A 10,562-nucleotide genomic window follows, 5' to 3' on the forward strand; every position below is an offset into this window, starting at 1 on the left:
CTAAGAGTCACCCATGAATGACTTCAGTGGAAGTTTAATTGGACCCTGGGTTACATGAAATGTAGAAATGGATTCATATTTTGAGATTAAAAAAATGAAATGGCTTAAATTTCAGAAAGTGGAACTTCAGTATTGAGACTTGATAGATGTGGATTTAAAATGTTTTAAAATAAACGTATTGATGCATGTTATATCAATATGGACTATTTAGCTTTAAAAGGCTTTGCAAAATTTAGGAGAATGTTGCAGTTTGTGTAATCACTGGACAAGTGACATGCCGTAAGCTTTAAACTCATTAAATACATTCTTCAGAAAAGAGTATGTTTATTGTACTTGAGAAAATTAGATGCAATGCAACAAGATGGATACAAAAGTGCTTTGAAAATACAAAAAGGAGATGTAATTAATAAATAAGGAGAAGCAATTAAAAATAGTGACAGGATGGAGTTGGTGAGGTTCCCTCAGGAAACACAACCGTGTGTTTTGCCATTTATCTTCTCTACATAAATAATTTAGATAGTAAGCAATAATCACCCTATAATAGTCATTAACAAGAAATCAAGAAAAGGCTATGTTCTTCTGAAGTAAATGAGTAGATGACATTTGCAGATAAGTAAAATGTATGTACAACAGGCAATACCAAATGAAGCTGCAAAATGAAAATAAAAGCTGCAAAATGAAAATAATCAGGAAATTGGAAGTGAAGTGGCCCTGCTAGTCCAGTATAACTTCAGAGGCAAGAAAAGTCTATTGAGATATCAAAATGCTTTAAATACATCCATCTACTCTGTGAAGGAAGAGTAATATTGGCTTTCTGCTATGGTTAGGACCCCAAACAGCTCACAGTTATGAGCAGAATTAACAGATTCTGGCATGCCGGTTTGAAGGCTTAACTGGCCCAGTTCTGCTCTCATTTCAGTAAGAATCTGAAATAACTTTACTGAAGTCCATGGAGTTACAGCACTGTAAAAGTGTGGAAGTGAGAGAAGAATGAGACCCATTGTTCTGGAAGAATTCACCATTGCCAACATTGTGCACAGCCTAGGCATCTTCTTAGACTCCTCTTTGATACTGGATATCTAAATAGCAATAGCAGCAAAACAAAAACCAAAAAGCACCACATACCTTTTCCTCTTCAATTGGATAGGAGACTATACCTCATCCTGCCATATTTAGAGTTGGCCAGAGTGAACCATGCATGCTTAAAAGACTGGGCCTGTCTCTCCCTCCACACCAAAGACAGACAGCTGTAGTCCTCAGGAACAGTGAAACTTTCCACAATGGTCAGACAAGAAGATGAGAACATTGGGAACAGGACATACAGCTTTCTCAACAGCTGACCCATGACTGTTGAAATCTATTCCATAAGAGTTAAGATGATAACATCTTACCAATGTCAGGACAAAGTGCAAGAACCATCTCTTCTCCATTACCTATTGAATAAAAAATAAAGACAGAAGCCCTTTACCCAGAATTACCTTTTTAAAAAAGGAGCACAGAAGAAAAAAAATCTAGGTTTGTGTGAAGATATACATTCATAAAGCACCCAGCTGCTATAGAGATGAGCACAGAATAGACTGACTGGATACAGTAGTTGGAGCTGCTACTAGCCCTTCCGACTTTTTCACTGCTTCACTACCCAGGTATTTTCTGAAGGGCTAGGAATTTTTTCCTTTATTGTTTTCACTGAATCTAGTGGGGTGGAAGGCAAGTATTTTGGGTGACAACAGAACATATTGATTGAGGGATCTGGACAGAGGGACATGCAGGGAGACAAGAGATGTTTTGGTTGGGGTGGATAGGAAAAAAAAAACCCAACAAATTAACAAGACACGCACCTAAAACATCGTTTGAACATTTTGCTTGCATATTATTGGTCATCTATTATTGACTGTCTTATCTATTTATAGATTGTGTTAAAAGCTTCATGTAAAGAGCTCTACACAAGCAACATTGGCAGTGCACAACTTCTACTGGTCCTAGAAAAATCCATGAACAATGCTTCACATTCCTGAGTGCCATCTGCAGGCACTTTATCTATTAACTAACTATACAAATATACAGACATCTCTTTCACAGAGTGATCTCTGAACAGACTGCAAGCTCTTCAGGGCAGTGACCATGCATTTGTATGCGTTTATACAGCATCTGACATCACAATGGTTTCCTGACCGTGACTGGAGCCTTTGGGCTCTAACACTACAGAGATAATCACACACACAAAAAGAACATTATTAAGGTTGCAAAGTCAAGTACTTAAAAATATGAAATGCCAGAATTAAGGTTCCCTGTACAGCCTTAATTTGCCTCCTTTTTTGTGTATGCATGATGATACAATCTTTAATTACATGTTCACATGCTATTTTTTCCACCGGCCCTAATCTCATTCAGTAAGCAGGATGGACCTACTCTGGGAATTAATCGGAGTTTTGTAGTGAAGGAGACTTGTCTGTAGCACCACTGCCTCATTTGTTGTAGAAAGTATGTAGTGAATGAGGCAGGGGATTACAGAAAGAGAAAGGATGGTCTCAAGGTTAACACAGTTGAATGCTGCTCTTGAGAACTGAATTCTATCCTTGCCTCTGCCACAGAGTTCCTAAGTGGTGCTAGGCAAGTCACTTAAACCAGACTTTTCACAGAAGGTCACTAACTGTGTATTTCTCGTTTTCTGGGTGTGTGACTAGAGACCTTACGGTCTGATTTGCAGAAGTGTTGAGCACTCACCGCTGCAACTGAAGTCACTGGGAGCTGTGGTATAATGCTAAGTGATTTTGAAAGTTTTCAACCAGTTTGAGAAATTAGTTTGTCACAACATCTCTTAAAAAAAAGTGGACACATGATACAGTATCAAGAACATTATCTAGGAAATGTGCTAAATATCTGGTATATGTTATGGGGGATGTTAGACTGCATCATCATAATGGCCCCTTTTGAGCTTCAAAGCTATGATCTATAAAGTGTCTATATCTCCTTTCCCCAGCTCTAAAATTAAGCCTTTATATTAAGACTGGAAGTAGTTCTAACATATATGTTCTAACTCAAACACAAGATATTGGGCTTGGTGCACAAATGACCGGATGAAATTCAGATAAGATGATCACAGTAGCTCCTTCTATCTGTCTCCAGATTCAGAACCCCTACCGGCTTGGCTCTAACCCTGTCCCCACTGGCTCCTAGGCCTCAAGCACACATTAGGCAGTCAGTGGCTACATATGAAAATGCTTCACTCACAGCTCCATTCAACATATTTTTGCTTAGCTCAGAATTCATACCATCCAAGCTCAGCAGATCACACACATCATTGCAACCACAAAAAGAGAAGTTATGCTATCGCGGCATTTATATCCAACACATGTCTTGAACATCTTCCACAAGAGCAATAACTAATCTTCTGGGGAGTCTTCCTATCAACAGAATGGTTGGCTTGAGAATTAAACTCCCTTCACATCCATCTAGATGATCACTGGAGATTTGATCCGGTGCTAGTAATGGCAAAAGGAGTTTTGCCATTCACTACAGTGGCAGCAGGTTTGAGCCCTAAATCAACCAATATAGTCCCCCGAAAAACTTTCAGATACAAAAATTTAGGTTTCATGATAAAAGCGGCAGCTTTTGTAAACTGGAGAAGTTGAAATGCTTCTTTAAAAAAAAAACACAACATTTTCATCTGTAGAGAAACTAGTGTTAAATTAATTCTGTAACTTTTTTAACAGAATTATACAAGATAGTAATGAAATCCAAATATCTTAGTTCATTATGCTTGTGCGTTTGAATTGTACATACAGTACATTGGGGATTGAATCATATTGCAGCATGCAAAAAAATTATATTAATTAAATAGCCACATTATGCATCTGGGTACTTGAATTATGTCCATGAAATTCAACATACCATACAGTGGATTCTTTATTGTTATTTTTATTATGGCAATACAATCTCTTTTCTGCTAAATTTGAAAGACAATGGTAAAGACAATCACTCAAAGTACATCACAAGTAATAAATAAAGAACACGCTGGTATTTCAGATGATGCAGTAACTTCAAAAGAAATACTTGAATGTAATTCATAATCTAATGCCTCAGTCCTGCAGAAAGCTCTACACAGGCACATGGATCAGCTCAAACCAAGCTCACCGCAGTATTGAAGCCTAAACAAAAAATCATAGAGAGCTCAAGGGAGTAAATTTTGCAGAACTGTGCCCTTGAATTCAATATTCAGCCAGTGCTTATTCCTATTTGTCTATGATTAAACACTGTGTAATTATTGAGGTTACTTAGCTAATCTGTCCACAAGTACAATGCCTGCAAGGACATTGTTTACTTTACTCATTGTTTGGTCTTTATTCACATACAAAAGTTGTATAAAGGCAATACTGATGTGCTTTCATTCACTTACAGATATAAGAAAGGAAAATAGGCCTACATGTTTAACTCAGCACTTCTCTCTAATGGAAATTACCATAATTCTGTCCCTGAGGCTTTCATTTTCCCCATCGAATTTTGAATATTAAAGCAAAAGTCTGGGCACTGAATGTTGGGCCATATTTTGTTCAGAAGTCAGACATTATCTTCCCATGATTTCTCTTAAACAGTGGGAAATAGCTGCAGAAATGTACAATTTCAACAGAAAGATAGAAAAGACCATAACAAAGCTACCCAAGCCTGGAGCATATTATTTATGGTGCAGATAATATTTAGTACTCTAGATTACATTAGAAATGGGAAGCTGCAAAACATGCATTACAAAGCAAATTCATATTTTACAATATGCTCTGAGGGAGCTAAAATCTTAGTTTTTCACTATTAAGGACTTTGGTGTAAGAAGAACAGTGACTAATAATATGTAAAAAAGATATTCAGCCAAGGATTTCAGAGTACTAGCTGTCTGGATGGGCAATGTCCCATGAGTAGGACATGGGCAGTCATGTCTAGTGTTAGGAGCAGAAGTCAGTCCTAGTGATTAGAACAGGAGTTGGTAGCCCAGAACCAGAGCCAAGGGTCAGAGTTGACATCAGGGGGTCAGGAATCAGAACCGAGGGTCAGCATCAGTTTACCTGCAGTGAGGCAAGGCAGGAGCCAGGCTGGGAACGAGGCAGGGACTATCAATCCATTGGCAAATGCTTTAAGCAGCCAGCACTGAACTGCAGCTACTGCTGGGCTGAAGAGCCGCTCTGCTGACTCTTCCAACATCAGGTTCCATAGCCAATCAGGCTACCTACTACAGGTCAGGTGTGCTCGGTAGGTTTCCTGGAAACTGGTGCCGCTGCAGGGTCTGCTTCCCAACATGGTGGAGGATGGTAGTGCAGAGGAGTGATAAAGAGAAATAAAGCCTTTTACCAATATATCACTGGTTTAAATCCAACCCAAGTCAATAGCCATTTAAAGTCACAGTCAGGTGATAAATGCTTGAGCCTCTGTTCAATTCTCAGAGGAGCAATGTCCAGCACCTGAAAAACTACCACAACTGACAAGCTTGTTTGCAGTCTAAGAACAAAGAGATCAAGGACTGAACACACCTAGATTCCCAGCTATGCTGCTGGAGACCCATTCAGGTCATGTCTGCCAAGCTACATGAGGAAGCTTGTTTTGCTTCTGCCCCATGCTTCACCTATCCTGTGGACAATGTACTTTAGTGTCTACAGCTGCAGTCTGGCACTTTCCGTGAGCACTAAATCTTCACTCAGAATTTATATAAGCAGCCTTTTTAAAAGCATTTTATATATTCAAAGCCCTGTACAGACCCGGACTCTCACAACACCCCTGAGAGATAGGTGGGTAAATATTACTGTCCCCATTTTACCAAAGGGAAATCAAAGCCAGAAAGGTGAAATGACTTGCCCAAAGCCATACAGTCAGTAAAAGAGAAAGGATGAGCACACAGGACTTCCTGTTTTCTGGCCTTGTGCTCACTCCCCCAGACCACACTGCAATAGACTATTTAAGAGCCTGACTGCCAAATACTAATGCACTTGAGTAACTTTATTCATATGAGCATTCCCATTAAATTCTGTCTATTCAATCTGACTTTGTGAGGGCTTTCGTCACTTTTAAATATTATTCACATTTCTGCACAAGATACAATACACATGTGCTTAAGTATCTTCCTGAATAGGGAACATGTAGTATTCGGTGTAAGTACACGATTAATCCCATTGACTCCAACAGAACTACCCTCATGCTTTAAGGATAGACACGTACTTAAGTGCCTTCCTCAATGGGGACCTATATCAGAGTCATCACGTTTTGTTTTGCTTTTAAATAAATTATTGGGCAAAACTGGGGTCTACTGTAACTCAGTTGAAGAAAGTAAAGTTACACCAGCAATGCATTTGGTTCCTAGAGATTTCTTTTTAATGGAATATGTAACCCCCATTTGGCATTTGCCAGATCCTGGAGTACCAGACTGAGCCTGTAGGGGACACTACTCTATGAACTACAACAATAATGGCTCTCAGAGCCTTCTGACACAATTTCCTAGCATGCTCGGAGTCAGGAGTGGGGTGAACTGGAACATCCTGCTGATGCCAACAGAGAGGCTTCTGCATGGGGTGATATGGACAAGCAGTTTGCTGGGCCAATGATGAGCCAGGGTGGGGATAGCCTGACTCAGAGACAAAGTAACAAGGTTTAGTTTCAGTTTTGAGCTTTTTTGTGTTTAGGAGCTAATAGAGAAGCAGAATAGTTTAGAGAGTCTCTGATTAACTCCCATTCCCCACAAAGCGAGTATTTGAACTGCTGTGGGATCTAATACACGGGTCAGGCAGTTCCAGCCCTACAGAGACCAGTGCCCAGAGTAACAGAAATCCAACCCAGCACTGGCTACTGAGAGCCAGCCTAGATCGCCACAGGATTCCAGAGAGCTAGGAGAGGACCCTGCTTCACCCAGGAGTGAAGACCCAAGAAGGGGACCCTTTTTCATTTAAGGCATAAACATCCAACTTTCACAGTGCTGCAGCACTCATCTCCAGACTCATCTGCAGTGTACCACCTGCTTGGAAAGGTGCCAGGGAGGGAGCTGGGGTTTGGGATAAATTGTGAATGTTGAAAGTTTGGGAATTTGTTGATATTTTAGTACTTATTAGCTAACCCTAACCCTTTCCTTCCCCAGATCCAATTTTCCTGCTCCCAACAAAGTCCCCCTTTGTTATATGGTTATTAATTTTGCAGGAGTCAGCACCCCTTGTGCACAGTGAGGAATCACCTTGGGTGGAGGCACCAGCCATCACAAAAAAGAACCCAAGGTCCAACCCGTGCAAGGAGAGGGGAGAAGTCACTCCAAGTACAAGCACCAGGGAAGAGGCATGAGCCACACCTTGGGGGCAGGGGGCTAAAAATAGCATGTTTCACTAAGGAGCAAATTTACCATAAAGTATTTTTACATCAAAATGGAACCTTGGCATTTCACCAGTAATAAAAATTCAAATGCTATATTGTTGTAATGCTATTCAGGTTGCTATACAGTGAAGGTTATGACAGCCATAATATTAAGTATACAACTATTTTCAGTGATTTATAACCTAGCTGTGAAACTTTGCTCTAGTCTTGAAACTTATCCAAGATTTCAGCTGAGAACAATATTTTTAAAAACACAGTTTGCTAATAATACCAAAAAAATAACCCACTATTAACAATTTTCTGGATCCCTGTTGAAAAACATATTGATCATTAGCTCCTAAGCGTTGTTCACCTCTTGTTCATTAGTTCTAATCTGGCCCAAATTAGTAGTGATCTAAACGTATCAATTGATAGCTGATTAGTCAAAGGCTTGGGAATTTGATTTTAATAGTCTCGTTGCATCCAATGGTTCAATAGTAGTTAATAAGAAGAATAATTCAACAATAGTTCACATGCTGACTCTGCACCTTATTCCCAACTCAGACATCTGTGTGAGATTTTTGTTCGTCTCTAAGGTGCCACAAGTACTCCTTTTCTTTAATCTATGTGAAGTTATTCAGCTCAGTAGCCTCTGACACAGTAAATCTGATACTTCAGGTTCAATTCTGATCTTTGCTCAAAAAACCACAAGTGAATTGAAAAGAGCATATGACAGCATGCTAGAAAGTCAACACAACTTTCCCTTGTATTCCTATATTTGTTTTGACAGAACGGCATACACAAGTTTAGTTAAAAGTTGTATGACTTCCATGTGTGTACTTTTTATGACCATGTATGCATTTCTCAAACATTTGGGGCCAAATACATTGCAATGGCTTTACATGAGCTATCAATCCATTATGGGCTCCCTAGTCCATAACCATTTTACTAGTTTTCCAAAAAGAGAGAGAGAGACCAGAATAGTAATCACGAAGACCAGGGATGGGTGAGGTTCAACTGCAGAGCTTAGAGACAGCCAAGCAGAACACAGAGTAGGCTAAACCCTCTAATAACTGAAATGGATCAGTCAACTACATCAGGTTCCATGATAAGAATGGGCAGTTCAATTCACGTACAGTAAGTTTTGCCCCTCTGCCCCATTCTTTATCCCTTGAACTGAATGTTCAGTAAAGTAAGATGGGAGGAGGTTCCAACAAGTTCCCTATGTCTTTCCACAAGTCCTTATTTTTCCTATGGCAGGTCCTCAGGGAGGGGGAGTCTTGTCAGCAGCTTGCTATCCCCTTCCAAGATGGAGATCTTTGACACAACCCAAAACTCGGCAAAAAACTTACCTGGTTTTATGTTTTATTACAAACCCGATAAAAGATCCAGGTTCATGCATTTATCTAATGAACATACACCAACCATCCACAGATGTCAGAGAAGAATTTACTGTCTGGGGTGGAAATTGTACAGAACAGAGTTGTTATTAATTTTTATGATCAAATGAAGCTGAAACTCAGAATGAACTTTGGTGGGGGGATTAGAATTATGTGAGACAAAAAAAGAGTTTTCCAGCCCCAAGAGAACTGAAAAGGCCAAGTTTTACATAGCTCTAGCCTTTGCACACCAAGTTACAGAAATCATTATTCCCCTACTCCAGTATAGGATTCCTGAATCTCATGAAATTTCTTCCCATCCCCTCAAATTAAGTACTTGTCTTATTAAATTAGCAGATGCTATAGGAGAGAGGCAGGAGCCAAAAAAGAAAAAGAAAAAGAAAAGAAAGAAAGAAAGAAATTCTACAAGAATCAAGGTTTATAATCTTTTCATGCAACCTGCAAGCAAAAATACTCCTGGTTAATACAGGAGTGTTCATAAATTAAGTATACAACATTCCTTGAACTATTGTTTTTGTTTTCAGGACTTCCAAATAATTAAATGGAAGGGAGTTGAGTAACTGACGTTCTTCGAGATGTGTAGTCCATACACATATTACACAGTTGATGAGTGCACATCCGATACACACACACACACAAGAATTTTCTAGTTCGCAATATTCCTTGGAATGGTGTGTGCGCCCTTCCTTTCCTCTTGCATTCCACGAGAGTGTAAAGAGTGGAGCTGCCCCACACTCCTCGGTTACTTCACCACCTTGAAAGCCCATGACATCAGGACTCTAATGTAGCAGGGATGGTGGGTGGTCATGGGCTATGTATACAGACTACACATCTCAAAGAACATCAGTCAGCGTACAGGGTAAATAATCTCTTTCTTCTTTGAGTGCTAGTCTGTATACAAATTCTACAGTTGATGACTCACCAACAATAGCAGGTTTGAGGAGTCTCTGCAATACAGATCTTCCAAATCTTGCATTGTTTTTGGACACTTGAACTATATACCTGTTCACGTTACGCTACATGTTGGATATCCAAATCATGGCCTTGCAAATGTCCTAGATTGACAGGCTCACTGGGGACACCACTGAGCGGACTGTACCCTGGAGGAGAGAGCTTGTACTCTGTCAGATAGCTGCCTGCCTACTAGCCGGCAACATTTCCTGATGCATTGGGCAATGCAGTTCAATAACCTCTGAATAATAACCATCATTCTCACCACATAGACCAGAAACAGCTGGGAGACTTCCACAAGGATTTTGTACTGTCCAGGTGGAACAATATGGCTCTGTGCACATCCAGCATGCACTGCCTCTGTTCTGTTGTCCCAGTGTAAGGCTTTGGAAAGAACATAGGTAAGTAAATGACCTCATTGATGTGGAACTCTGACACTACTTTAGGAAGAAATCTGGGATGAGGCCTCATAGAGACCTTGTTCTTGTACATGACTATCAGCTGGCTATGCCATTAGATCCTATGCGTATGTCTGCATTGCAATGTAAACCCAGGCTCAGATGCAGGCTTCAGCCCAAAACCCCCTTCCATCTACACACAAATCTCTTAAACTCAGGTTTGAGTTAAGCCAGGACTCAGGATCCTCAGTCCCTGTGGGGGTGGAGTGTTCACGTCAAAGTCAAGCCAGGACCAAGCATTCAAGCCCTATTGCTTTGCAGTGTAGACCAGGGGTAGGGAAACTTTTTTGGCCTGAGGGCCGCATCAGGTTTCCAGAATTGTATGGAGGGCGGGTTAGGGGAGGCTGTGCCTCCCCAAACAGCCAGGTGTGGCACGGCTCCCGCCCCCTATCTGAGCCCCCCCCCCGCCCCGCTTCTCGCCCCCTAATGCCCCCCCCAA

The sequence above is a fragment of the Caretta caretta genome, chromosome 6 (genome assembly GCF_965140235.1).
Source record: "Caretta caretta isolate rCarCar2 chromosome 6, rCarCar1.hap1, whole genome shotgun sequence".
In the NCBI taxonomy this organism is placed as follows: Eukaryota; Metazoa; Chordata; order Testudines; family Cheloniidae; genus Caretta; species Caretta caretta.